General features: G+C 36.4%; 2 protein-coding genes across 2 annotated transcripts in view; both read right to left on the bottom strand.

Annotated features, from left to right (window-relative positions):
• The window catches only part of lwr (lesswright), a 235742-nt gene that overhangs the window by 67867 nt on the left and 140572 nt on the right, over nucleotides 1-27303 (bottom strand). The gene's annotated exons all lie outside the window — the stretch shown is intronic.
• The window catches only part of LOC136842446 (uncharacterized), a 209249-nt gene that overhangs the window by 47139 nt on the left and 134807 nt on the right, over nucleotides 1-27303 (bottom strand). The gene's annotated exons all lie outside the window — the stretch shown is intronic.

Below are 27303 nucleotides of genomic sequence, written 5' to 3'. Positions count from 1 at the left end.
ACTTAGGTCGTTCTCGACATCTCCTCGACATGACACTTGGCACTTCAAACTGACACTTAAGTCTTTAAACTAAGGAATGTTTCAATCAGCTGATCCGAACCGCTTTGTCAAGACCAACAAACATGGCGCTAATGTATCTCATGCCATTTTTGTCTTTTCCTTTGCACTGATAAAAGAAGAAGCCAACTAAGAAAGGGGACGAGTAAATATTCGCCTAAGCAGATAAGCATACAACTGAATATCTCCACTTCAGCTCAGTACTTGAGGTGAGGTGGCCTTCGAAGAGGGAGTATATTTGCAGAGACAACAAGGCACAGATAAGCCATTTAATAACCATCAGGGAGGCACAAGACCAATTTTTTTTTTCTTTGCATTACATATTTTGAATTCTTTCAGAAGATTACAAATTTTTTTTTCTTTTTAATCTGACCCTAATGTTCTCTTTTGTACCCTCAATACAAAAATGCATGAAATCACTTTCCTATTCATTCTATTTCTGAATTCTTGAAATTCACATATTTCAGGAGGTTTACGCATTATTATTATTATTATTATTATTATTATTATTATTATTATTATTATTATTATTATTATTATTATTACGAAAAAGACCTTCTTTAATACAGGCTTTGTTAAACAAAATGGCAGTTTCAACAGCATTTATTTTATATAGTAAACACTCAATTCATCTCATCAATTGGTTTTCTTGCGCTGGAATGGTTGCGAGCAATTGACCAACATTCATTTCCGGTGGTCTAGTGATGTGCAGGAGGTAACTCTCGTGGGGTGTCGACTAGTCTCGCCCTTCTCGTGAGGGCATCATTCAGGACAGGCTCGCAGGATGCAATGGCTGTAATGCGCAGATTTCTCCTCTTTCATCTGTGTCTGTTGGCCTGTAGAGTTAGTTGATGCCCTTACGAGAAGGGCGAGACTAGTCGACACCCCACGAGAGTTACCTCCTACACATCACTAGACCACCGGAAATGAATGTTGGTCAATTGCTCGCAACCATTCCAACGCAAGAAAAGCAACTGATAGGGACGAATTGAGCGTTTGCTATATAAAATAAAAGCTGTTGAAACTGCCATTTTGTTTAACAAAACCTGAATTATTATTATTATTATTATTATAATTATTATTATTATTATTATTATTATTATTATTATTATTGAAACAAACAATAACAAAATGCCCATTAAACTTGTTAACTAAGATTCCCCTGAATAGAATGCACAATTTGAAAAGTAAATAAATAAATAAATTAATTAATAAATAAAAATTGAACTTTTGCTTCGCCAGCATAAAATATTCAGCAGACACCCAACACCCCTTTCAACAAAGGCTACAACTAAAAGGCCCTTTGTCTTAGTATCCTTTCAGTGATTGTGTTCTTGTTTTGAACCCTGGCAAACGGAACAGATCCCTCTTAGATCATCCTAAGCGGGTTACCTGTTTTTGAGGGTCCTTCTTTTTACTCACGTGCGTCTAAAGTCGGTGAGTTAGTCCACTTGAATGACCTTTGTGTTCCCTTGATGACGAGTTCCGTCTCATAAGTGGATCTCTCGCCTCTCACCACTTTCCTCTGTATCTCCGTGCCTTTAAATGCTCTATGGTTCATTCATTTATCTCTCTCTCTCTCTCTCTCTCTCTCTCTCTCTCTCTCTCTCTCTCTCTCTCTTCACACCCATTCATAATAAAATTAAAATCTGTCTTGACAAAACTCTTTACCAACAGGCAGGTATTCAGTTTCTCCAAATCTCATGGAAATATTCTCAGAACTCCCTCAGATACTGCCAGCTCTGTATCTTAGCAGTCTCTCTCTCTCTCTCTCTCTCTCTCTCTCTCTCTCTCTCTCTCTCTCTCTCTCTCTCTCTCTCTTTCACACGCAATCGTTGTAAATTACAATTCCCTAGACTTAACTCTTTACCAACAGGCAGGTATTCAGAATTTCTCCAACTCCCTCAGACACTACCAGCTCTATATCTTAGTAGGCTCTCTCTCTCTCTCTCTCTCTCTCTCTCTCTCTCTCTCTCTCTCTCACTTGGAGAGAGAATGGGTCCCTCAGTCCCTCTTGTTTACCGGTGAGGCAACACCTACCCTACCCCACCCCTAAAACACCTCCCCCAACCTGGACATAATTATCTCGTCCGTGCAACTCTACCATCCTTCAGATAACATGACTTGAAAATCCTCTTTTCCAAGTTACCTTACCCCGACGTCTATTAACCCATCAGAATTCAATACAGCCACTGAATACCATCGCCCATTAACCCATCAGAAGTGAATGGGACTATTCATGGACCCCAGAAAATATCAATTTCAGTCTAGCGGGAGCTGTGCTCTCTTCTGTCGAGTCGACAACTGACATTGCTTGGCTAGTTGCTGGAAGCTGTTCGTCTTGGAGAAATGTAAGAGGCGGGTGGTCATGTTTTCAATAATAATAATAATAATAATAATAATAATAATAATAATAATAATAACACCCTAAACATTCACGAAAACAAGAACACGCATTAACGAAAGCAACAAAAAAACGGGAAAACTGAAGACTACTACCGCGCCCCTCTGGTTCATTCACCATCAGTTTACGTGCAAAATGGGAGCCCTTGTTTAGTACCAGCCCCTTAGGAATAAACGTAAAATCATAAACAAAAGACTGTAAATATCATAAACACAAGCAACAGACACAAACATAGGAAAGAACACAAGCAAATGGCGGTATATATTACGGTAGCCGAATGGCGGGAACCAGACTGCGGTAGTACTCTTCAGTTTTGCAAAAAAAAAAAAATACTACTACTAGTACTAATACTGTGCAACGGCCCACAGACACACTCTAGTCTGACGGAAAAAGGAGGGAATTTCCCTACTAACGGATGGGTGGAGGAGCATCTTCACACGTCAAATTTTCTTTTGTTTCATGCGAAATAAAAAAAAAAAGGCGTTTCTTTAGTAAACCTGCAGAACAAAACAGGGAACTTTCCCAGCTTTCTGTTCTAGAAAGGAGCGGAAACTTTCTGTTTTAGAAATGAAGAGAAACTGGGTCGTTTCTCCATATCGCTCAGTAAATCTGAATATGATATTCATATATTTACTCTGTACGGTATCCTTCGTAACGATGGTTTATACCTCCCAATAATTTTGCCCGGCTACCACTACCTTTCTCATAACTCTCTCTCTCTCTCTCTCTCTCTCTCTCTCTCTCTACCCCCGATAACCCTATCGGGAACAAGGACCGGAAACAGATGCGATCACGTGACTCCAAGGGAACTGACTCCTCCCATTAGCCGCTGACGCATATCCCCAAACACAATGTGGTCCTAATGATCTCGGCAATATGTGCAGCCCTCAGATTAAAATCTCGGCTCCATACTTCATTGTCTCTTCTGGAAAGTCATGATATAATTTAATATGAAGAAAAATTATGTATATTACTCTATATATGTGGAAGCCAAGTGATCGTGACACTAGGCCTAGCCCAGAGGATTCTAACGCTAAGCTTAGCTGGTTTACCTCACCTTCGAGAGTCACCATTAAGCAGATATAAAAATGGTCTAGGTAAGAATATCACCGATTAACGACATATGTGTGTGTGTGTGCGTGTGTGTGTGCGAACTTGCTCAATTAAGGACGAGAGTGAGTCACTAGGAAAATCGTGACAAAAACGCAACTTTCTCGACTTAGTGATCGAGCTTTTTGTGATGCAGGACTACGTATAACTTTGTGAATAATATTACCGTATGTATGGTAGCTTTCGTTGCTCATCACTGTTTTATTTAATAGTCACATATTTTAAAACACAGTTCAGGCGCATAAGCAACAAAGTTAATTAAGGAAAAGTGGAGTTTAATTCACTGATTATCATGAATTTGCCACATTAATAAGTCTTCCTATATATATATATATATATATATATATATATATATATATATATATATATATATACACATATATATACACTGTATAATCAGTATATGCAGTACAGACCTAACTCTTCGATATTAAAGGAATTACCCGACTTACAAAAAACTAGCCTCAAAACTGGATACCTAAGCATCGTAGGCCGAAAGGATGGGCAGTCCAATGTCCTTCTGTAACCCGAGCCTGATGGAAAAAGAAGGGAAAAAAAAAAAAGCATCCTGGGAAACTATAGTGCAAATCAGAGCTTTTAAATCCAGTGCTTGGCGGCAAGTGGGAAAAACGAGCTCTGCAATCCCAGACTGCCGATTTCCAAGGAAATTTGTGGTTGTGGGAAAAATATATTAATGAAGAGGAGCTGGTCTCTGGAAAAAAAAAAGCACACATACCGGAAATCTTTTGGCAAATCGCTGTCTCATTCACGGTGGCTGATTCGACTCGTGCGCCGTCACACTCGCTGACCATCTCTCTCTCTCTCCCTCTCTCTCTTAGTTTCTCAGTCTCGTCTATCCGCTGACACTAATATGACAATACACATCACAAAGCATTCTCTCTCTCTCTCTCTCTCCTCTCTCTCTCAGCCTTCTTTATATTTTTGTTCTTTATCGGTCTAGAACTTCCCCTCTCTCTCTGTCTTCGTTATACTTATCAAAACAATTCCTTTTATTGCGTATTCTTATCATGCGCGTGAAGAGAATAAAGGACGACTTGCGCATGCGTCTCCATTAACTAACAATGCCTCTGTCGTCACCAACAACAGCATTAATTTCTACTTTCTCGCCGTAACCATTGAGAGAGAGAGAGAGAGAGAGAGAGAGAGAGAGAGAGTTTACTTCTCCTCTGATCAGTGCTCCGTAACCGTACGTAGTTATTCTGCACTACGCAACAGAAGAATATTCAAGCGTTAGTTCTTTTGTTCTATTTCATCTGCTGAGAACGAGTTGCTCTTACAGTAATCTCTCTCTCTCTCCTCTTCGTCCTTCGAATAACAGCGATTGTTCTCATGCCGATCTAACGTCGAAAAAGGACCAAGGACTTTCAAATCACAACACGCAACAGAGGATGGAGGATGTATTAACGTGTTTTGTCCTCTCTGACAAAAGTTCCATGACTGCTCATTATTCACGCTGCCAGGCTCGGCTCTCAGCTAAAAGCCAGCTTTAGAAAGATGACGCCTAAAGGCATAATAAGCCTACAAGAACAGATCAGTAGTTTAATACGTTTTGTTACATTCAGGAGGTGAAATTGCACCGTAGAGAGAGAGAGAGAGAGAGAGAGAGAGAGAGAGAGAGAGAGAGAGAGAGAGAGAGAGCAAACAATTCCCCGGCATAATAGACCTATGCTAAGAGACCAGTAGTTCAGTTTTGCCAAATTCAATAGTTAAAACGACACCGTACAGAGAGAGAGAGAGAGAGAGAGAGAGAGAGAGAGAGAGAGAGAGAGAGAGAGAGAGATTCCCGAGTATAACACCGATGTGAAGAGACGAACAGTTTAGTTTTGTTGAATTCAAAGAGTTGAAACTGAACACACACACACACACACACACACACACACACACACACGCGCGCGCGCGCGCGCGCGCGGGCAGAAACAAAAAATTCCCAAGTATTATTCCGTCTGTTATGAGTGTCATTATCCTCCTAAAAATTCCCAGAAAATTACGTGTGGGGAATTTTCCACCTGCTACTGCTGCATTAGCGGTACCTGACCACCGCTCAGCATTAGCAAGAAAAACCACAAGCCCTTCTTTGTTTGTCGACAAACACAGCAAAACCAGTCACGCGCACAACGAAGGTCGTATAGACAGTAGTTTCATTATTAGAGTAATGCCAGTTTTTATATTAATCCCGTGAAGTTACGCTTTCATTTCTTCATTCAAAGTCGAAAGCGTTCTGGGTCCTTGTATCTTATTTAAAAGTAGGATATACTCAAGTTAACATCATTAAAAACTAATTTCAAAATGTCTTCTAAAGCAATGTCACTTTGTATTTTAGTCTCATAAAGTTACACTTTCATTTCTATATTGAAAGTGGAAAGTGTTTTCCGCCATTGTATCTTCTTATTTCTAAGCAGGATATATTCATCGAATCATCATTAAAAACTAACTAAAATATTTTCTAATTTCCTGATTATATCAGGTAACTCATTATATTATTTGCAGTTTCGTAATTATAGCAAAAGAACAGACAAGTTATCAAAACAGCATATCATCATTATGCAGTTTCGTAGCTAAGATAGATGGAAAATTATTATTATTATAATTCAGACATTCCTGTGGAAGAAACCAACTCAGGCACGTGACTCGTAGTTACTACACCTAAGACTACACAGCTCATTGAGTACAGTAATGACAAAGAACACCTCATTCTGACATTCGAGTCAAGTACGAAGAGAATTACAATTATTCGCGAGGTCTGCAATAATGGCTAAAGGTTGAAATTATAATAAACATTAGAATATTAATTCATACTGACATCAGATGCTAAACAACTTATTTAACTTACAAACTGCAATATATCATAACATGAGCGCGGGAGAATGATTTCAAAGGCCAAAATAAACAACTGAAAATTGTGTAATATTTGTTGCCTACACTGACATCAACTTGACCAAAGCGTCTAAAAGATGGAAAATAAACATCACCTACGAACGTCAGCCTAATCTACCGCTGGAAACAGCATCTGTTACCTTGAGAGGCGCAAAGAATAAGCATACTGTACAGCGAAGCCAAGGCGAGACAATGGAAACAGCCTCCTGCAAATATGCCGGTCTGATTCACTGATACAACGCTTCTCTTCAGCGCAGGCCTTGACAACAGGCTCACTAAAAACCAGCTTGAGATTTTAAAACTTGATCAACATAACACACTTTGAACTGAAGTATTTTATTGAATATATCGTGATTATCAAAATCTGCTAGCCTATTTTGCAGATGGAAACATTATCTAAGATGTAAGAGGCACCGATAATAGGCCTACCCAACAATGTAGTCAGTTGGAGACTAGATGATTAATCACACAATAACCAAATGCTTAATACTACACAGATAAACATCCTTTAAAAGTAGGAATCGATTCACAGATCGTGAAAGTGTGAAAGGGAGTAGGAAGCCTAGCGTACACCTCTTAGATCATTCCTCTGTTCACAAAATCACAATTTGCTCCAGATTAGAGGGAGCCACCGGATATTGCAGGCGGCGACCAAGTTCACCCACCGTTGAGCTATGGCGGTTACAGCAATGTGAGCCTTTGGTCCAGCGAACACAAGGGTTATTTTTCTTAGTCGTGCAGTTCTCTGTGGATAGGAAAGTTCTTTTTTTATTTTTTTTTCTAAAAAGAGGGATTTCTCCTCAATGTCCCTACCCCCAGATAGTTATAGAGCTGACTCATGTACCACCTCACCCCCGTAAGAAGAGGTATAATAATATAAAAAAAAAACCTTACGTGTAAGGTTAAGAAATCTGTTGTACATTTTCAGTAAATAACAGAAAAGTATGAGGATAAACGTTAAATTTGGCCATTCTATTCGCCTCGGTGATGATTTCGTTGATAAGAATTGAGGCAAACGACAAAAACTTATCAAAAATGTATTTGTTGTAATATCATCTCGAAGCTTCACGTCACACTACCGGACCACGCCAGCTATCCCCTCCCTCCCCAATTCTCTCTCTCTCTCTCTCTCTCTCTCTCTCTCTCTCTCTCTCTCTCTCTCTCTCTCTGAGCAATCATACTGTGATTGCAATTGTAAGTCGATCTGGCACCTCGTATCCAGTTCCTTAGTCATCATTGATTTCAATAACCAATACAATAATATACCAATAGATCTAAACTCAGAGGAGGGACTCGACGGGGTAATTCCCCCCAATCCGGTAGGGATAGTACCATTCTACATTCTCTCTCTCTCTCTCTCTCTCTCTCTCTCTCTCTCTCTCTCTCTCTCAGGAGCTGGGCCTCTAAATTTAAGCACTTCCCCTCATAACTGTAACAAGAGATTAGGTTAACTCAGCTGCCATTTCCTGAACACTGCCAACAGCACTAGACCGATACTGGAATTTCACATGAAAATCATGAAATCAAATTCTTTCTACGGCTGTTTACTCTCAAGGAAGACTCTGAAAAGGGGAAACAGTGTTTCCTTCGGCAGAATACAACCACGGACGACAGAGAGTTCTTACAAACGAATTAGCGTAAACATTTGATTTCCTTACAAGAATATGAAGGAATTGCACCAGATCTAGTTCCGCCTTGATAAAATAAGAGAAAAATTGGATAAAAGGCATTTTTGCTTCAAAATAAAAATAAAAAAAAATAAAATCGATACTTGGGACATTTAAAATACTAGTTTGACTTCTGGTCTTGAAGTTACATTTAAACTGAGTTTCAATCATCCCGCCTATACATTGATCAAGCAAATTTAGACACTGTTTTTTTTTATTTTTGTTCGTATTCGTTTTTCTTACGATAAATATAAAAAAATCATTGCTGTTGTAGCCATTTATTTATAAATAAACAAAACAAATCATCATATATAGTAATGTGTCTTATTTCCGTTCTAATCTGATTCCATCAGGCTTAATCCACCTCTTATTATGAGAGCAATTGGTTCTGTTCAACTTGAATGCATACACGTATGTATGCATGCACGTACAGTAAGTATGTACGTGCGTTAGTCCTTTGTCAAAGTACGAATCTCAATTCTTGAAAACGCATTTAATAAAACGCATTATTGTTAACATCATTATACGTACAGGATTCAAAACAGTTCAGATCAACGATGACGCACAAACTTCAACGACGCGTTCAACCGAGCAACAACGCCTCCTTGTTTGGAGAGACCTGGCCCCTCTGAACGCGGCCATTCAGCGCGTTCATCTTCAGCGCGGAGTCTTCCTGAGAATAGGAATTTCATCCGGGTCAGATGCCGTGGTAATGGTTTTTATTCCTATTTCGTGATTACTTCGTCGTTATCCATTTCGCTAATTACTTTTTTTGTTCTTTTTCTCTTTGCACTTCAATATTCTCTGATATATATATATATTATATTATTTTATTCTTTCTTTTAATGTCTATTGTTCTCTCTCTCTTTCTCTCTCTCTCGCTCTCTTTCATTCGAGTTATTTTATACTCTCTCGTTGGTCTTTCTGCTTTGAATAATCACCTCTAAAATTAATCATGTTTATATATATATATATATATATATATATATATATATATATATATATATATAAATAAATAAATATATATATACATATACATATATATATCTTATTTCATTTTCCAAGCAGTTTCACTGCCCATCCCATCGGCCTCTGCAATGAAACAAGTTAAAACAACAAACAGAATCCTCTTTCAAACAAAGAAACGACGAAGGAATCTAATCCACAATAACAACTACACAGCAACAAAAATTAAACACTGATCAGAAGAAATGGAATAACAAATATAATAACAATAATTACGGTAATCAAGGGCTAAAATTAATAGAAAGAAAATAATAATACCAAAAAAATAACTACAAAACTCAAAACAAAAATAACAGCTGCAACAATCATACAAGAAAAAATAACAAAAAGATATTTTTAATATAAATAACAACGAAAAAACCATAGCAATAAAAAAATAACAAAGCAACCTAAGCAGCAAATCCTGTAGTGAGAACAAGAAGAAGAAGAAGTGCCCTTGGGCGAATTATATCTTCGCTATTTGAAGTTATTGCGACAACAGGGTGCCCATATAGTTAAGGGTATGAGATGGGGGGTAGTGTATACCCCTCCCTAACCCTGTAATGTATCCCTCCCCCTCCCCTATAACGTATCGTAATATACTCATCTCCACCCACCCCCCTCTCCCAAACCAAGCTTAGTTAAAGGTGTGAGATGGAGGGTGGGTATTGGGTATTCCCCTCACTTCCCCCTGTAACGTACCCCTCCTCCAATAACGTATCCTCCCCTATCGCCTATAACGCCTCAACCAAACCAAACTTCCCCTTCCCTATAAACATATCTTAATGACGTCATTTTCCCTACAAAGTATCTTAATGTCCTAATCTCCCCCTACCCTTACCCCCACGCCTCAACCAAACCAAACTTAGTTGGAGGTATGAGATGGGGTAGGTAACCCCCCCATTTTCTCCCCCTACCATTCCCCCCCACCCCTCAACCAAACCAAAGTTGTATCTTAATGTCCTAATCTCCCCTACCCTTCCCCCACCCCTCAAACCAAACTTAGTTGAGGGGTATGATATGGGCAAACAAAGTATTTTAAATGTCAAACTTCAGCCAAACCAAACTTAGTTTATGATATTATAAGTCCCCAAAGACTCGATTCCATTCCCCACCCTCAACCAAACAAACTTCAGCCAAACCAAACTTCTTTATTATAAGCGAACTGCACAATCATTAAGACAAATTACAAAGCTTCTTTTATGCCTGAATGGAAAAAATCGCCTTCTGTCGGGTTTACGGATTTCCTGAAAGGATTTAAATTTGTCTTCCGCTTTCGTCATAATTTTAATTACGTGATCTTCTTCTTCTAAAAGACGAATTTACAAGGCTTCTTTTTGTACTTATGAATGCAATTATTATATCTTGCAGAATTACTGTGAATTGAGAGAGTAGACAGATTCTCTCTCTCTCTCTCTTTCCTTCCCGCCGTATTTCTGCTTGTATGACGTCATTTCCGTGTTTACTAAACCTTTTTTTTTCTTGACTGGTCTTATTTGCACACTCTTCAGTCTTTAAACGATTAATTGCCTCAAACCTACTTCACTGATACGAAAGTAACTTAAATTATACATAATCGGCGCGTTTCCCAATTATTCATCATATGACAGAAAATCATTGAAATCTATAGCAAATATTATAAATGAAAAATAATTTTTCACTTTATCCTGAAATTAAAAAAAAAATTTTTTAGCTATAAAATCTGCTAACATCTAACTTCACTTTGTATGTATGTATATAATTGTATATACATATGTATATATGTGTGTGTATAAATATATACACATCTGTATATATATACATATTTTTTTTTATTTTGTATGTATATAATATATATATATATATATATATATATATATATATATATATATATATATATATATATATATATATATATATATATATATATATATATATATAGAGAGATATAGAGAGAGAGAGAGAGAGAGAGAGAGAGAGAGAGAGATATCCTGGACAAAATATGGCCACAGACGACAACAATAGAACGTAGGGACCTCCAGAGTCTGATCGTAGAAGGGAAAACGTAATAGAGAAATCATAGACCTTCAAACACTGGATAAAGACGTGAGAAGGAAAATAAGAAGAAAACACGAATGTCCGAATTCTCACACGAAAGTTATAACAAGAAAACAGAAAAAAAGGGGTAAAATATCCGGAGACTGGAAGTAGAAGGGACGAAGGTGAAAAGTACGCTAGCGTGGAATTCAAACCATTGCAAATGCAGTACATAAGGCCACCACTGTAATGAAGGGAAGAAATGCAAATAAAAAACAAGGAATGGACGGAACGATGACGTACAATGCACTTAGAGAGGAAGCGAAGTCAGGTACAGTCCTTGAGAGAGAGAGGTAAAAAATTCTCAAACACCAAAAAACAAGAGAAAATCAAGAAAAATGGCGTAAAATCTTAACGGTCCTGGAAGAGGAAAGTTATCTCAGTGGGGACATAGAGTAGTAGAGCAGAATTTATTCTGTTAAAATATTATTAGAATTTATTCTATTATAGTAATACCAGAATTTGTTCTATTACAGTAATAGTAGAATTTACTGTATGTCCCACAGAATAAGATTCTATCATTATAATTATTAATATTATTGGTAATAGCAACATTAGTAGTGGCAGTAGTATTCCATTCTTGCAAAACTTACTTTTGGCTTAAATTTGCTTTGGGATTACTTCAACTTACAACTATCTTATATTTACAGAGTTGACTAACTAGTGGGTCTGCCCCACGTCTTCTCTTTTCGACTTCCCTTTTCCTTGGCTAACTGGGTACTTTACTTAACTTTCACTAAATTCTTACACAACTGGCTATTTGCTCTTCTCTTTCTCTCCCTTTTAAACCAACAGGATAAATGGAATTTTACTTTCTCTGCCTTCGTAACCAACTGTCGAAATGTAATTCTTTTTTTCCATTTAATCAATAGCCTATAGACTTAAAAGTCTATTCCTTCTTAACCAGCTGGCTAACTGTACTTCACATTCTCACCCTTCTTAACCAACTCTCTTTCCTTCTTGACCAGTTGGTTAAAGGCTTAGTCTTTTCCTTCTTAACCAGCTGGCTAAAGACTCAAGTCTTTTCTCTCTTAACCAAATGGCAATAGTTTTAAGTTTTTTCCTTCTTAATCAACTGGTTAAAGACTTAAATCTTTTTCTGCTCAACCAATTGGCTATAGGCTTAAGCCTTTTCCTTCTTAACCAACTGGCTATAGACTGAAGTCTTTTCTCCCTTAACCAAATGGCAATAGATTTAAGTCTTTTCCTTCTTAACCAACTAGTCAAAGACTTAAATCTTTTTCTGCTCAAGCAATTGGCTATAGACTTAAGCCTTTTTCTTTCTTAACCAACTGGTTACAGACTAAAGTCTTTCCCGCTGATTATAGACTTAAGTAATTTATCTCTTAACCAAATGGCAGTAGATGTAAGTCTCTTCCTTCTTAAAAAGACTGGTTAAGGACTTAAATCTTTTTCTGCTCAACCAACTGGCTACAGGCTTAAGCCTTTTCCTTCTTAACCAACCGGTTACAGACTAAAGCCTTTCCCTTCTTAACCAGCTGCTTAATTATACTCCACTTTCTCACCCAACTCTTTTTTTCTCTTAACTTACTGGCTAAAGACTTAACTCTCTTCATTCTTACCCAACTGGCCACACGTAAATCACTTTCCCTTCTTAACCAAAGCGTTACATTCTGCTAAATCTAAACTCATCAGCCATAGCAGAAAAGACGTTCACCCCGTCAATAGTAAGAAACGTCGATAATCATTGTTGGGACGCCAGGGCTAATGGTTCTATTCTGTCCCAACCGAGCAGAAAGCAGAAACTGCATAGCGGACGAAGCGTTCATCCCTACACTAGACAGAATCCGGTCAGTTCCGGTTACCATACGAGAGGGAGAGGAGTAACTACATCAACTGTTGTTTTTTCTTACTTTCTTTTCGTCCTTTTTCTTGTTTAAAGACAGTTTAAGACAGCAGGGCACTAGATGGCTTGGTAACCCTTCCAACAATCGTGTGTGTCTCTTTTTCAAGGTCGTCTTATGCCACAAGATAAAATAATTCTGGTGAGATTGCGGAAACAATGCATACAATGGCATTCTTCTTCTTCCTCTTCTTCTTCTTCTTCTTCTTCACAACAGGATCTTGCGTTCGGGCTATTTTCGGGAGATGGCAAAGAAGTCACTGACCACCCATTATGCAACGTCAGGTAGCTAGAAACTATGTTTAGCCAATCGAAAACCAAGAACCATAAATTTACTTTGACAATGTCATATTACGGAATACTTTTGATGTCTGTGTAAATGGGGCGAGAAATGACCGATGACCACCGATTTTGTGACGCCAAGAAAATTTATAAAAATTAGTTAATTAATTAATTAATCTTTGTCCCTTTTTCTTATATAAGAAGGTGATCTAGTACCTAATTTCACAGTTGCTGTTTGTTATTTATACAATGTTAAACACGTTCTTACACCTACCGCGGTCCATGCAAGGAGGTTAACATATGCAGGTAATAAAAGACCCCTAGTGTGGACCTCAGGTCCTGGACCGCCGTCCCCAGAAATTTGTCATTTATCTGGCTTGCGTCTGTCTTAATTTAATCCAGAATGTCGCACAAAATTTTATCAAGGGGCCGACGTCTGCTAACGAGGTTTTGACTTCGTTATAAAGCAGCTGTGAGGCGAGAATAGTTTCCTAACAGAGGAATCAGAGCAAGAATTAGGCAGTGACTTTTCACAAAGCCACCCTTTGCAAGTTAAAACGACTTTAGAGAAAGTAACGATATTTGGTTTTTATTGCATAACGTCACAATTTCAGGAAACAATTCAAATTTACAGGGTTATGATTATATTACTCAAGTAGAGACACATCAGATCAATAAATAAAAAAAAGGTAAAGAAAAGGGAAGTGAAACAGTAAATGTAAGTGAATAAACAAAGTAATGAAATAACAGTAATGAACAAATGAATGAATTAAAATGAATAAACACACAAACAACTGTAATAAATAAATAAATAAATAAATAAAAATAAATAAATAAATTCAACGTCAAATTCATCACGAACCAGAGCCTAGATCTTCGACAGACAAACAGACAGAAAGACAGACAAGCAGACAGATTGAAAAAGACATACAGACAGACAAACAGACAGAAAGACAGGCAGACAGAAAAAGACATACAGACAGACAGACACACACAGACAAACAGACAGACAGAAAAAGATATACAGACAGACAGGCAGACAGACAAACAGACAGAAAAAGACAAACAGGACAGACATACAGACAGACAAACAGACAGAAAGACAGACAGAAAAAGACATACAGGCAGACAGACACACACACACAGACAAACAGACAGACAAACAGACAGAAAGACAGACAAACAGACAGAAAGACAGACAGAAAAAGGCATACAGACAGACAAACAGACAGAAAGACAGACAGACAAGCAGACAGACAGAAAAAGACATATAGACAGACAAACACACATACAGACAGACAGCCGGGCAGGAGATCACAGAAAAAGACAGCAGACAGATAATTGCCAGACAGAAAAAGACATACATACAGACAAACACACAGACAGACACACATACAGACAGACAGCTCTAGATTACGATAATTGCCTGAGATAATTTCAAGGTAACTCCAGAAGTCCTAGAAATATAAAAAAAACATAAACAGCAAGAAAATTGCTTCCTTTAAAAAGTCCCGTAATGCATAACAGTACAGTCTCAGTCAGTAAACGAGAGCTTAAATGATTCAGTTTTAGCAAATGAATTAAAAACTTGTTATATAACTTGATATTTTACAATGCCAATTTTTTGTTTATTTATTATTTTTTGTCTAAGTTGGTCTACTTATTAACAACTTTTGCAAAGTTCCTACTGCCTTCCTTGTCTCGCTCATTGTATAATAATAATAATAATAATAATAATAATAATAATAATAATAATAATAATAATAATAATAATAAAGCCTTCGCTCGAATACTACTAGTACTGCTACTAATATTAATAATAATAAAGCCTTTGCTTGAATAATAATAATAATAAATAATAATAATAATAATAATACTATAAAGCAAACGCACAAGATAATAAGGAACATATCAACTGGAAAAACATCCTTCAATCTATACACACGTGCATAACCAATGTTTAGCTAGTACCCTAGTTACCCGCCTCAAAGACGCAGGCAAGGACATTAACACAACGAAACAAGCGCATGCAATGAGACTTTTGCCTTAAACTTGGAAGACGCAAAAGAGATGAGTGGACTCATTTTTCTCTCTCTCTCTCTCTCTCTCTCTCTCTCTCTCTCTCTCTCTCTCTCTCTCTCTTAACTTGAAAATTGCTATGCGTGTTTTGAATTCATCGCACTGACGACGGTTCCTCGGGATATTCAGATAAAAATTCATCTTTTCTTTTTTATCAATTCACTTTTCATTCTTCCCGTTGCTTCGCCTTCGCTTCATCGATACGCAAAAGCAATGAAAATATTTATATTCGCGTCATCGATACGCAAAAGCAATGAAAATATTTATATTCGCTTCATCGATACGCAAAAGCAATGAAAATATTTATATTCGCTTATCAATCTTCATAAATATTAAGCCCCGGATGCTAATTTGAAAAAAAATATAAATATTCAACAATACACAAAATGCTTTTAAAATATTCATACACATGAATATTCATAAATATTAAGCCGCAAAATCGTTTAATATGGAATTCACTATACCTTTGGATTAATTGACACCTGAAGGAAATTATAATTCACAAGTACCTTTGTTCCGGCTGGGATTCGAATCTGGAATTTGAATTTAGAAACATTTTTATCAAGTATTATAACTCATAAGTGCTTCTGGCCCGGGCCAGGATTCGCTCCAGGGCCTTTTTGATTTAGAAACATCTGCTTCTAAATTAAAGGCCTAGGTTCGAACCCTGGCAGAGGTAGAAGTACTTATCAACTGAATTCCCTTGTGTGTAAGTTATTCCCAAGGTATGGCTAATTCAATATTAAACGATATTTGTGGCTTAATAAATAGATAAAAAAAATATATATATATATATATTAAACATATATATATATATGTATATATTATATTACATTAAACACATACATATATTATATATATATATATATATATATATATATATATATATATATATATATATATATATATATATATATATATATATATATATATAGCTGACAAGCTTTCTGTGCAGGAATATGAACCGACTAATGCCGTGGAAATAATCTGCACATGAGCTCACCCTTGACTAAGCTAACCATTAATATTAGGCAAGTCTTATTGTCAACAAATAATACATATGTATTGAACACGCATACATGCAATACATCTGCCTAAATATTCAATAAAATTGAAACCACATAAAAGCTTCATTAAACACTTCACGTCACTGTCTTGGCTCTACCGGAGTATTTGGCGTCACTAATCAATTACGCCAAACAGAACATCCAGTAAAGTAAATCTCTGTATAAGTAAGAACTTCACTCGTCCCAACCGATTAGCGGAATATCACTCGGATACGACAACTCCAGAGGGGAACTGACAAATGAATGTTCTTCTCGCCGTGCTACAGGTAGATATAGTTGACCGCTGGCGGGTTCCAGTTAGTCATTTTCTTCGAATAATATATCCATGGTATATATTAGCGTCTCAGTCCTAAAATCACTTTTAATACAATCGCTGTGTGTCTAATAACATATATACATCACCCTGATTTTAAGAATTCGCGAATAAATAGGCGAACAAAATAAATTCAAATAGCAAACGGAGACTCAGAGCGGTTCCCTGCAATAGTCATGGCAGCCAATAGGAGCCCGGGAAATCGATGACATCACGCGCCGTACCGCGACGGTAGTAAGGGCGAATATTGCTGCAATGATTAATCCAAGCAAAAGACTTAGAGAAATTCACGCTAATATCAACACCAAACAATATTTTACGACAGGAAATATGTGAAAATTGAGAAGAACAAAGGCAAAATAAACAAGAAACTTGGTAAAACTTGACAATTCAGTTCCACGAACGATAACCTTAAGTTTTCTAAACTGCCGCGTAGCGTGACAATTCCTCTTCTTCCCTGACACTTGAAGAATCACGGGTTTTGTAAACAAGACGATCTTCGTCTTCCAAGTATCGAGCGTGAATAATGCTTTCTGGCACCTTCACTGCGCTCAAGTGCTTCCTTTTAAATCTATCAAATTCAGGTGAAGCCTCTGTTTTTCTTATTTAATTTCGAAATAGGGAATTTACCAAACATAAATCGTTAATATGAAATCAGGCACAGGATTTGTTACCTGATACGACTCAGAGATTTATAGACATTGAAATGTTTGACAAAAACAAGATAAGTATTTTATTAAAGCAAGTCAATATACTATCAAACTCACAGGTGTGATTATTTTCTGGAAATTTATGAGGTCATCCGTATTAATACTATCACTACTATAATTATTTTCAGTTACTATCACTACTGTCAATTGTACAATAGTCACAGGACCTTGCCCAACCTTTCTGCTACTCAATGCACTCGACTAACAACAAGGTACATTATTCGATGATTATTATCAAAATTATTGTGTATGTTTGGATCAACATGAACAGATCAAATCGCCAATTCCACGAATATCTTCATTAACCAATCTACTCAGTGACGACCACTTCATAAAATCCTCATGCTTACCCGATCTTCTTCTTCTTCTCTGAAGATCCTTCCAAGAAAGATGCGGACACACACACACACACACACACACACAGCCCTTAGAGCGGCCAATTGAAACGAGACTGAAATGCCTCCTTTTCCAATCTAGTGTCATTGGCATCGACTCCAATTACAGCCTGTCCTGAGCAGGATGTCGTGACAGAGAGCTCTCTCAGTCTAGCACCCACGGAATGGGAGTCCTTAAGGGCGAAAGTGACCGCTGCTTGCTTTTGCTGTCTCTCAAGCGCTTTGCAGTCATACGAGCGGTTTTAGTTTTCTTTAAAAGAAAACTACTGTGCCGGCTTTGTCCGTCCGTAAGCATTTATTCTGTCCCTCTCAGATCTTAAAAACTACTGAGGCTATGTTGATCATCCACCCTCCAATCATCAAACATACCAAATTGCAGCCTTCTAGCCTCAGTAGTTTTTATTTTATTTAAGGTTAAAGTTAGCCCTAATCGTGTTTCTGGCAACGATATAGGATAGGCCACCACCGGGTCGTGGTTAAAGTTTCATGGGCCGCGGCTCATACAGCATTATACAGAGACCACCGAAAGATAGATCTATTTTGGTGGCCTTGATTATATGCTGTACAGAAAACTCGATTACGCACTTTTTTATTTTTTTATTTTTATTATTTGGTGGTAACTTTTAGTATCTTGCCGTCACACGAGCATCCGTTTTTACTCGTATCTGTCTCTTAGAACCTTGACTTTGTACAAGCGCTTTTTTTTTTTTTTGGGGGCGGGGGGGAGCATTTTTGGTACCCTGGTACCGCATGAGGATTATTTGTGTCTGCCATCTTCTTGCGTTTTGCAGTCGCATGAATACCTATTTTGTCCAGATTTTTAACTTTTTTTTTTTTTTTAAGTTCCTGGCATCTTTTACCATCTTGCCGTCACATGAGCGCTCCATCAAGCGTCGATGCATCACATTCGTTCGTATTTACTGCAGCATCTTGTCGTAAAAACTTCATATAAAACTGCAGAAATTTTTTCCCGATATTGGTGGAAAATTTGAGCCCGTTTCCAGCACAAGCGACTTCTAAGCTACCACCGATAATGAAGACTTGTTGCCAATTCTGGAAACAAGATGCCAGAAGAGGTGCTTAACCGCCACCGCTAACGTCAGCAGTTTTGGCTACCGTTCTCAGCTATCTTGACCCGTTATCATCCTTCGTCGCTATCTTTAGTGTCGCTATCTTTAGCGCTTTATCTTTCCCACTAGGCGCTTCCTGTCTCAAGATGCGTAGTGGCTCAACCGGATCTTAATTTAGCCTTTCCTAGGCAACTAGAGCTAGTTACTATCCTACCTACTATTTTTACCAGTCAACTCCTGCATCTCATTTGGCAAATTCGCAAGATATAATCTCTTGTCACAAGCAAGGATGGAAAAGTGGATAATGATAATTATCTATTGAGAGATAAAAAAAGGCACACCATAAGAAGGATTCAGAGAGAGAGAGAGAGAGAGAGAGAGAGAGAGAGAGAGAGAGAGAGAGAGAGGCAGGCATCCACTCTGCATACCAATGAATCAATGGAGGTCATTTAATCCTCAGGAGAGGAGTAAATGAAACAGATCACGTGGCACGCACTTCTAATATTAAAAATTTTGGTAATCTCTAATAATGGATTAAGACTGAACATCGGGATGTTATGTAAATCCCTTATTAAATCTGAGAGAGAGAGAGAGAGAGAGAGAGAGAGAGAGAGAGAGAGAGAGAGAGAGAGAGAGAGAGAAATAAATAGTTCTCGAGATGAAGATACGGAAAGGTGATACTCCCAACAGTCTAGATTTTCGGGCACGTGATCTGTTACGCAAAGCTGATTTCGTGACGTAACAGACAAATGCCCAAATAAGGAGATGGACTGATATAAGAAACAGATTTTATTTTCAGTCTCTATTAATATATGTTATATTAACATATTAATATAATATATAATGTAATATATTAATATAATATATAATATTAATATAATATAATAAACATTTTATTTTCAGTCTGTATTAATTAAAAATTCAATTTAGCTTTTAGCTCATTGCAGTGTATCTTTTATTCATTGCAAGAAGGTGCATTCAAGCATACCTTATTTCCCTTCCTTGTTTAATTATATAATCTTTTATTTATATAATTATATATAATTTTTTTCTTTGCTGTTCTATGGAAGCTTGTGCTAAAAATACACAATCTTCACATGTATTTTATGTTAATTTTCGACTCAGCAAAATTTTATAATTTCATTTGTTTATTTACTTATTTATTTACCTGTCTAATCATCTGTACGCCTTTTTTTTCCCCCTCTATGCTATTCTGTGGAAGCTTGCAAAAAATACATAATCTTATATATATATATATATATATATATATATATATATATATATATATATATATATATATATTGTATATACATATATATTTTATATATTATATTATATATTTTTATATAAGCTTATATATATATATATATATATATAAAAAATGGTGCTTACTGCATACAGATTACTGTACAGATTATTAGATAGATAAATAAATAAATAAATAAATAAATAAATAAATAAATAAATTAAATATACATACGGTACAGGCCTATGTACATATATATACTGTATATAACCTTAATTTTCAACATAATATTACCGGTAGATGTAATTCAACAACCTTTCTTTTAACGTAAAAATAAATGGCTTCACAGAAAACCAGGGATGGGAGTCACAGCCTCGTTCATTCCTTTCATAACAACAAAGGAAAGGATGGAAGGAATCCTGTTGCGCGAATAGGACTCCTCCTCCTCCTCCTCCTCCTCCTCCTCAAGAAGATCCTGATGTGGCCCGAAGAATATTTGTACAAGATTTTGCGGTACAAAAGCGTCCCTTCACGCGTCTCCATTTTAATGAAATATGGACGGAATGAAAGCTCTCTGTCATTGCCGATCTCGGTTTACCATCTCTCTCTCTCTCTCTCTCTCTCTCTCTCTAAATATATATAGCCCTTCCCTTTATCTGCCTCTCTCTCTCTCTCTCTCTCTCTATAAATATATATAGCTTTTCCCTTTATCTGCCCGTCTCTCTCTCTCTCTCTCTCTCTCTAAATATATATAGCCCTTCCCTTTATCTGCCTCTCTCTCTCTATAAATATATATAGCTTTTCCCTTTATCTGCCCGTCTCTCTCTCTCTCTAAATATATATAGCCCTTCCCTTTATCTGCCTCTCTCTCTCTCTCTCTCTCTATAAATATATATAGCTTTTCCCTTTATCTGCCCTCTCTCTCTCTCTCTCTCTCTATAAATATATATAGCTTTTCCCTTTATCTGCTCTCTCTCTCTCTCTCTCTCTAAAAATATAGCCCTTTCCTTTATAGCTTTCTCTCTATAAATATATATAGCTTTTCCCTTTATCTGCCAGTCTCTCTCTCTCTCTCTCTCTCTCTCTCTCTCTCTCTCTCTCTCTCTCTCTCTCTCTTTTATAAATATATATAGCCCTTCCCTTTATCGGCCTCTCTCTCTCTCTCTCTCTCTCTCTCTCTCTCTATAAATATATATAGCCTTTCTATTTCTGTCTCTCTCTCTCTCTCTCTCTCTCTAAATTTATATAGCCCTTTCCTTTTTCTGCCCCTCTCTCTCTCTCTATGAATATATATAGTCCTTTCCTTCATCTGCATCTCTCTCTCTCTCTCTCTCTCTGTCTGTCTGTCTGTCTCTCTCTCTCTCTCTCTCTCTCTCTCTGTGCAGTACTGTAGCAAAGTAAACAGTACGATTCTGAAGTACCTCGAGAAGAAATGGCCCGTTGTTCAAAGCATTTGGGAACACATAAACTTATGGAGACGCACACAGCTTCGCATATATTAGAGGATTGTTCATCATCAGTCGGGATAGATTTCAACATCTGCGTTAACTGGCGTGAAAGGAATAATGGTCAGAGCAGCTGGGGACTGTACGGGGGTGGAGGGGGGGGGGTTGTGTGGGAAGAAAATTACAAGAGCGTACCCTCGTCACGAGAATATTCGTGACAAGGGATGTAACATGAAATTATTTAATGAGAAAAGAACTATGTACTTCAGAGGGTTTGCACTCCTTAAATGAATGCGCAGTACTTTTCAAAACGCAGAGGCCGATGGGATGGGCGAACTTACGCGCATACCTGGCACCGAAGAATGGAAGAAAAAAGGTGTAACATTCAACTCTGAAGGAAGCAACAGACCGCCCCTTGAAGAACGTTAAATTATAAGGCCAGCCCTAGGAGAGCTGTTAATCAGCTCAGTGGTCTGGTAAAACTAAGGTATACTTAACTTATAAGGCTTGGGAAACCTGAGGGAAGGCGAAACGTCCAAAGTTTGGATGTAAGGGAGGGAAAGGAACTATATGCTAACTCCCTCCGAAGGTGGATTTCAGATCTCAAACAAATTACGAAAACATCTTTTTAGTAAAGACACAGCAAATGCCGTTGGCATTCGCTATTTCCTTTGACAAAGGCGATCTGTTGGAATCTCGCTCTGTGTCAGAGTCATTACACTGGGCCCCTCAGTAAGACAAGAGAACTCCGTGATAATGAGCTGTTCTGCCGGATTACAGAAACGCTCACTCAGACGTCACGTGAAAAACGGCAAAAATAACTTCTACAGAAAAAAGAGATTAAAAGAGAAGAAGAAGAAGAAGAAGAAGAAGAAGAAGAAGAAGAAGAAGAAGAAGAATGGAATATAGACTTCAGGCCAAAAGCCAAGCACCGGGGCCTGAGGTCATTCAGCCCTGGAGAGGAAATTGAGAGAAGGTAGGTTTGAAAGGTGTAACAGGAGGAAAACCTCAAAGCAGTTGCATTATGAAATAATTGTTAGGAGAGGGTGGACAGCAAGATGGAAGAGAGGTAATATGAATGGAGGTACAGTACAAGAAATGAAAGGGGTTCCAGCTACGGCCCGAAGGCACGCTGCAAAAAACCTTTAGTAGGGCCTACAGTGCACCCCGTGAGGTGCACTGACGGCACTACCACCCTAAGAAGAAGAAGAAGAAGAAGAAGAAGAAGAAGAAGAAGAAGAAGAAGAACGTATACTTTTTAACGAACAGCTCTTTGTAAAACGTCGTGTAGAACTGACGTGGTTTGTCTGTCACTCATATGATACCATTCCTATACATCCGTCCGGTCTAAGCTCCGTGCGTGTATTTACAAGAAGTTGCCATAATTGAGCAAGCTTGTAAACGAAGAATTTTTTGAATAGGCATCGTTGCAAGGAATGAACTTTTACGCAGGAAAACACTTACATGTTTGTTTTAAGTACTACGAAAAGATTTAAAAGAAGCAGTACGAACGTCGCACCAGATACGAAGAGCGACTAAAGCAATCTCACCGTCGTGTCGAATGAGAAACATGACGTAACGCCACGTTTTATGCGCTAAATAAAAAGTACAACAAAGAGTAATTCCGAAATTCTCATTTAATGAGAAACATGACAAAGGGTAATACCGAAAGCCAACTGGATAACAACTGTCGAAAAGTAATCCAGAAATATGAATATATATATATATATATATATATATATATATATATATATATACACATATGTATATATATATATATATATATAAATATATATATATATATATATATATATATATATATATATATATATATATATATATATATATATATATATATATATATATATATATATATTTATATATATATAAATGTAATACGACTGAATGGTCTCACCAAGAACATCCTTTATTATTTAACAATATTTGCTGCGCCGTCACTTTCGCTAAGGATAAAATTTTTTTGCATTACGTTCTATGAATAACAAGTTGTGAAATACAAAGGCACATAAGAGTAATTATCATAATTACGATCTGCTGCCATACTCTCCAAGACATACCCGCATTACAGACCGTAGCCGTACTAGGTGACCTTAATGCAAAAAGTATTTCCATTTGAGAAAAAAGGATTCTAGATTAAGAAACGCACGTCCTCGTCTATAAAAGGTAGCATAGATCCTTGTTCGAGGTCAGGTTACAGAGGCCTTAGTGCCAGGCATACTGTGTGGCGGCATCGTGACGCTGAATAACTTAGAGACGCTGAATTTTTTGAAGAATGAGATGAGTAACACCTCATCCTTAAAAGAATCGTTATTCCCAGACATGAATCAGTTCTCCCGAGGTCCTTCTTCTGCTGTCAGACTGTGCGATGACTGATTTATTTTGCACACTATAATATAGACTGGAATTTAGGCCAAAGGTCAAGCGATGATGGGACCTATGAGGTCATTCAGGGCTGAAATTTGACAGTAAAAAAGGTCTGAAAGGTGAAACAGGAGGAAGATGAATCAATTTTGTATCTGCAGTAAAAAAATTACAAAACTGAGAAAAATGGTGGATACTGCATTTTTCCCTTGCCGCACTACTGATTTTGCAGATACTGCAAATGGGACCCCCTAAATACTAGTGAAAAGTATTGAAGGATCATTCTGAAACTGCAGTAAGTTGTGTATTTTGTGTTTCACAAGCCAAATAGGTGGCATATCTCAATTTCGAAAATTCTGCAGATACTGCAGTTTTCCATCGTAGGGCAGAATTGTTAAGAGAGGGTGGAAAGTAGGATGGAAGAAAGAGAATATGAACGGAGGTGCAGTAAAATGAACGAAAGGGGTTGCAGCTAGGGGTCGAAGGGACGCTGCAAAGAACCTTAAGTAATGCCTATGGTGCACCGCATGAGGTTCACTGACGGCACTAACCCCCTGCGGAGGATTTTTGCAACTAAACATGGAGTTTTTATGTTTACGCAATAATCGGTTTGGTATAAAACGCATTTTTTTCAAAGGGTCATAAATTAGATTTTTGATAAATCCAAAATTTTAGAAAGTGGTTCTGTTAAATATTTGAGTATGTTTCGCGGAGCAATAAAATCACAAACATTTATTATTTATAGTAATCCCAAGTCGTGATATTCCGTACATTGCCAGTTGAATTTTTTTAGCAATAATAATTATAAAAATAAAAATTTTTTTTAATAATATAGTGCTTAACAACAGGATTCTAAGCCAAAAGGGCCTCTTGCATTAATAAACAGATATAAGTGTAAATATACATGAGTGAAAAGTCAAGCCTTTCAATTATGTAGTACTTAAGTTACCAGGATGAAGCCAAGGTTATGTGTCCAATAATAATAATAATAATAATAATAATAATAATAATAATAATAATAATAATAATAATAATAATAATAATAATAATAATAATAATGTTGAACTATTATTATTATTATTATTTTAATATTGGAGAAATCCACAATGTTGTAAATGTAAATAATTTTAAAAGTATATACAAAACGATTTGTATGTATATATTTTAATATATATATTTACACTTACTCGATTGTGGAGTTCTTCACCAATTTAGTGAATAATGCCATTATTATTATTATTATTATTATTATTATTATTATTATTATTATTATTATTATTATTCAAAATTATGAAATTATTATTGCTAATAAAAATTCAATTTTCTAGTAATATAAAAATATAATTGTGATTTTTTATTCTAATTAAAATTACAATTTTTACTTATTAATATCTTTTACTATATAATTTAAACACTGAATTTTATTGCCAATCACCATAACTATATTATTATTCAGCAAACAATTATTATTTTTATTATTATTTTTATTTGTTTTTTTATTAGTATTCTTCTTGCTGTTTAAAATTTAAACACTGAATCAATCACAATTGTCATTTACCATAACTATAAAATTACAGTCAGTAACCAACCGTGGATTTTTATTACACACATTATTATTATTATTATTAATTTATTTTTTTTATTAGTACTCTTGTTGCTGTTTAAAATTCAAACCCTGAATCAATCACAATTGTCAATTACCATAAATATAAAATTACAGGCAGTAACCAACCGGATTTCCTCTTGTAATTCCTCCCGTTATGAATTGATAGGGCGTTATGGCCAGGAGTAATCCGCCGTTTCCTTTCCACTCTTTCTCTTTCGATAAATTCGTGTTCTTTCATTCGTTCATCCTAAATTACGAGGAGGTATAACGAAATCATTACGAAAAATGCATCTGTTTCCTATATATAGTTAAAGCGGATAAAGAAAAAAAAATCATTCGTTATATATAAATTAGTTTTATAAAGGGCATGTGACACGCTTTAATTGTATACGGAAGAAATAAGAACAAGTAAAAAAATGAGACGAAGTTTCTTCGGCGCAATCGAGTTTTTTGTACAGCGTATAATCAAGGCCACCGAAAACATCTATGTTTCGGTGGTCTCGATATAATGCTGTATGAACCGCGGCCCATGAAACTTTAACTAACGGCTCGGTGGTGACCTATCCTATAGCGTTGCCAGAAGCAACGATTATGGCTAAATTTAACCTTAAATTAAATAAAAACTACTCAGGCTAGAGGGCTGCAATTTGGTATGTTTGATGACTGGAGGGGGGATGATCAACATACCAATTTGCAGCCCTCTAGTCCCGGTAGTTTTTAAGATCTGAGGGCGGACAGAAAAAGTGCGGACAGAAAAAAGTGTGGACGGACAGACAAAGCCGGCACAATAGTTTCCTTTTACAGAAAACTAAAAATAGGAAAGAAATATTACTATTCAAGTAAAAGAGGAATGAAATACTGCTTTTGAAGTAAAATAGCAATGAAATATTACTTTTTAAATAAAACAGGAATGATATCTATCTTCATAAAAGCTTGTAGTACCATCAGTACAAAACCATTTTAGAAATGTAAAGTTCGATTTTTGTAAAATTCAAAATTCGAACAAGAATATGTAGGAGGAAGAACCTTATTTTCAAAAACAAATTCTGGAAAATATTTTGATCTCTGACATCCACGATTACCAAAAAAAAAAAAAAAAAAAAAAAAAAAAAATATATATATATATATATATATATATATATATATATATATATATATATATATATATATATATATATATATATATGTCTAGTATGGTTTTTTCCCTAACCTCCACAATCACAAAAGCAAATAAAAGTATATAAGATAATGACAGCATACTTTCAAAATCCAATTACTGAGAGTCTATACGACATTCTCAGAAGCCATTTTAGGAAAACTGCGAGCTTTTCCTAATCTTCAAGAACTGCGTGTGCTAGAAAGTATCCCCTTTTGTTTAAACTAGTTTTTTTTAAATTCTATTTTTCTAACCTTCAGAATCACAAGACCATACCTTGAGAAAAAGTAACAAAATTCTAAAAATACAATTTTTCGATTTTTCTTAACTTCAAAATCACCAACACCAAAGCAAAGTAAGTATTGTGTTTTCAAGACCGAACCTGTCAAAATAATCACCATATTTTCAAGCCCTAACCTTCAGAATCACAAAGAAACACAGTTAAATAAAAAGAAAGTATCTATTTCCACGCGA

This window comes from Macrobrachium rosenbergii, chromosome 10 (genome assembly GCF_040412425.1).
Source record: "Macrobrachium rosenbergii isolate ZJJX-2024 chromosome 10, ASM4041242v1, whole genome shotgun sequence".
Taxonomy (NCBI): Eukaryota; Metazoa; Arthropoda; class Malacostraca; order Decapoda; family Palaemonidae; genus Macrobrachium; species Macrobrachium rosenbergii.
The sequence above is the reverse complement of the archived record's forward strand: the minus strand, read 5'-3'. Positions and strand labels throughout refer to the sequence as shown.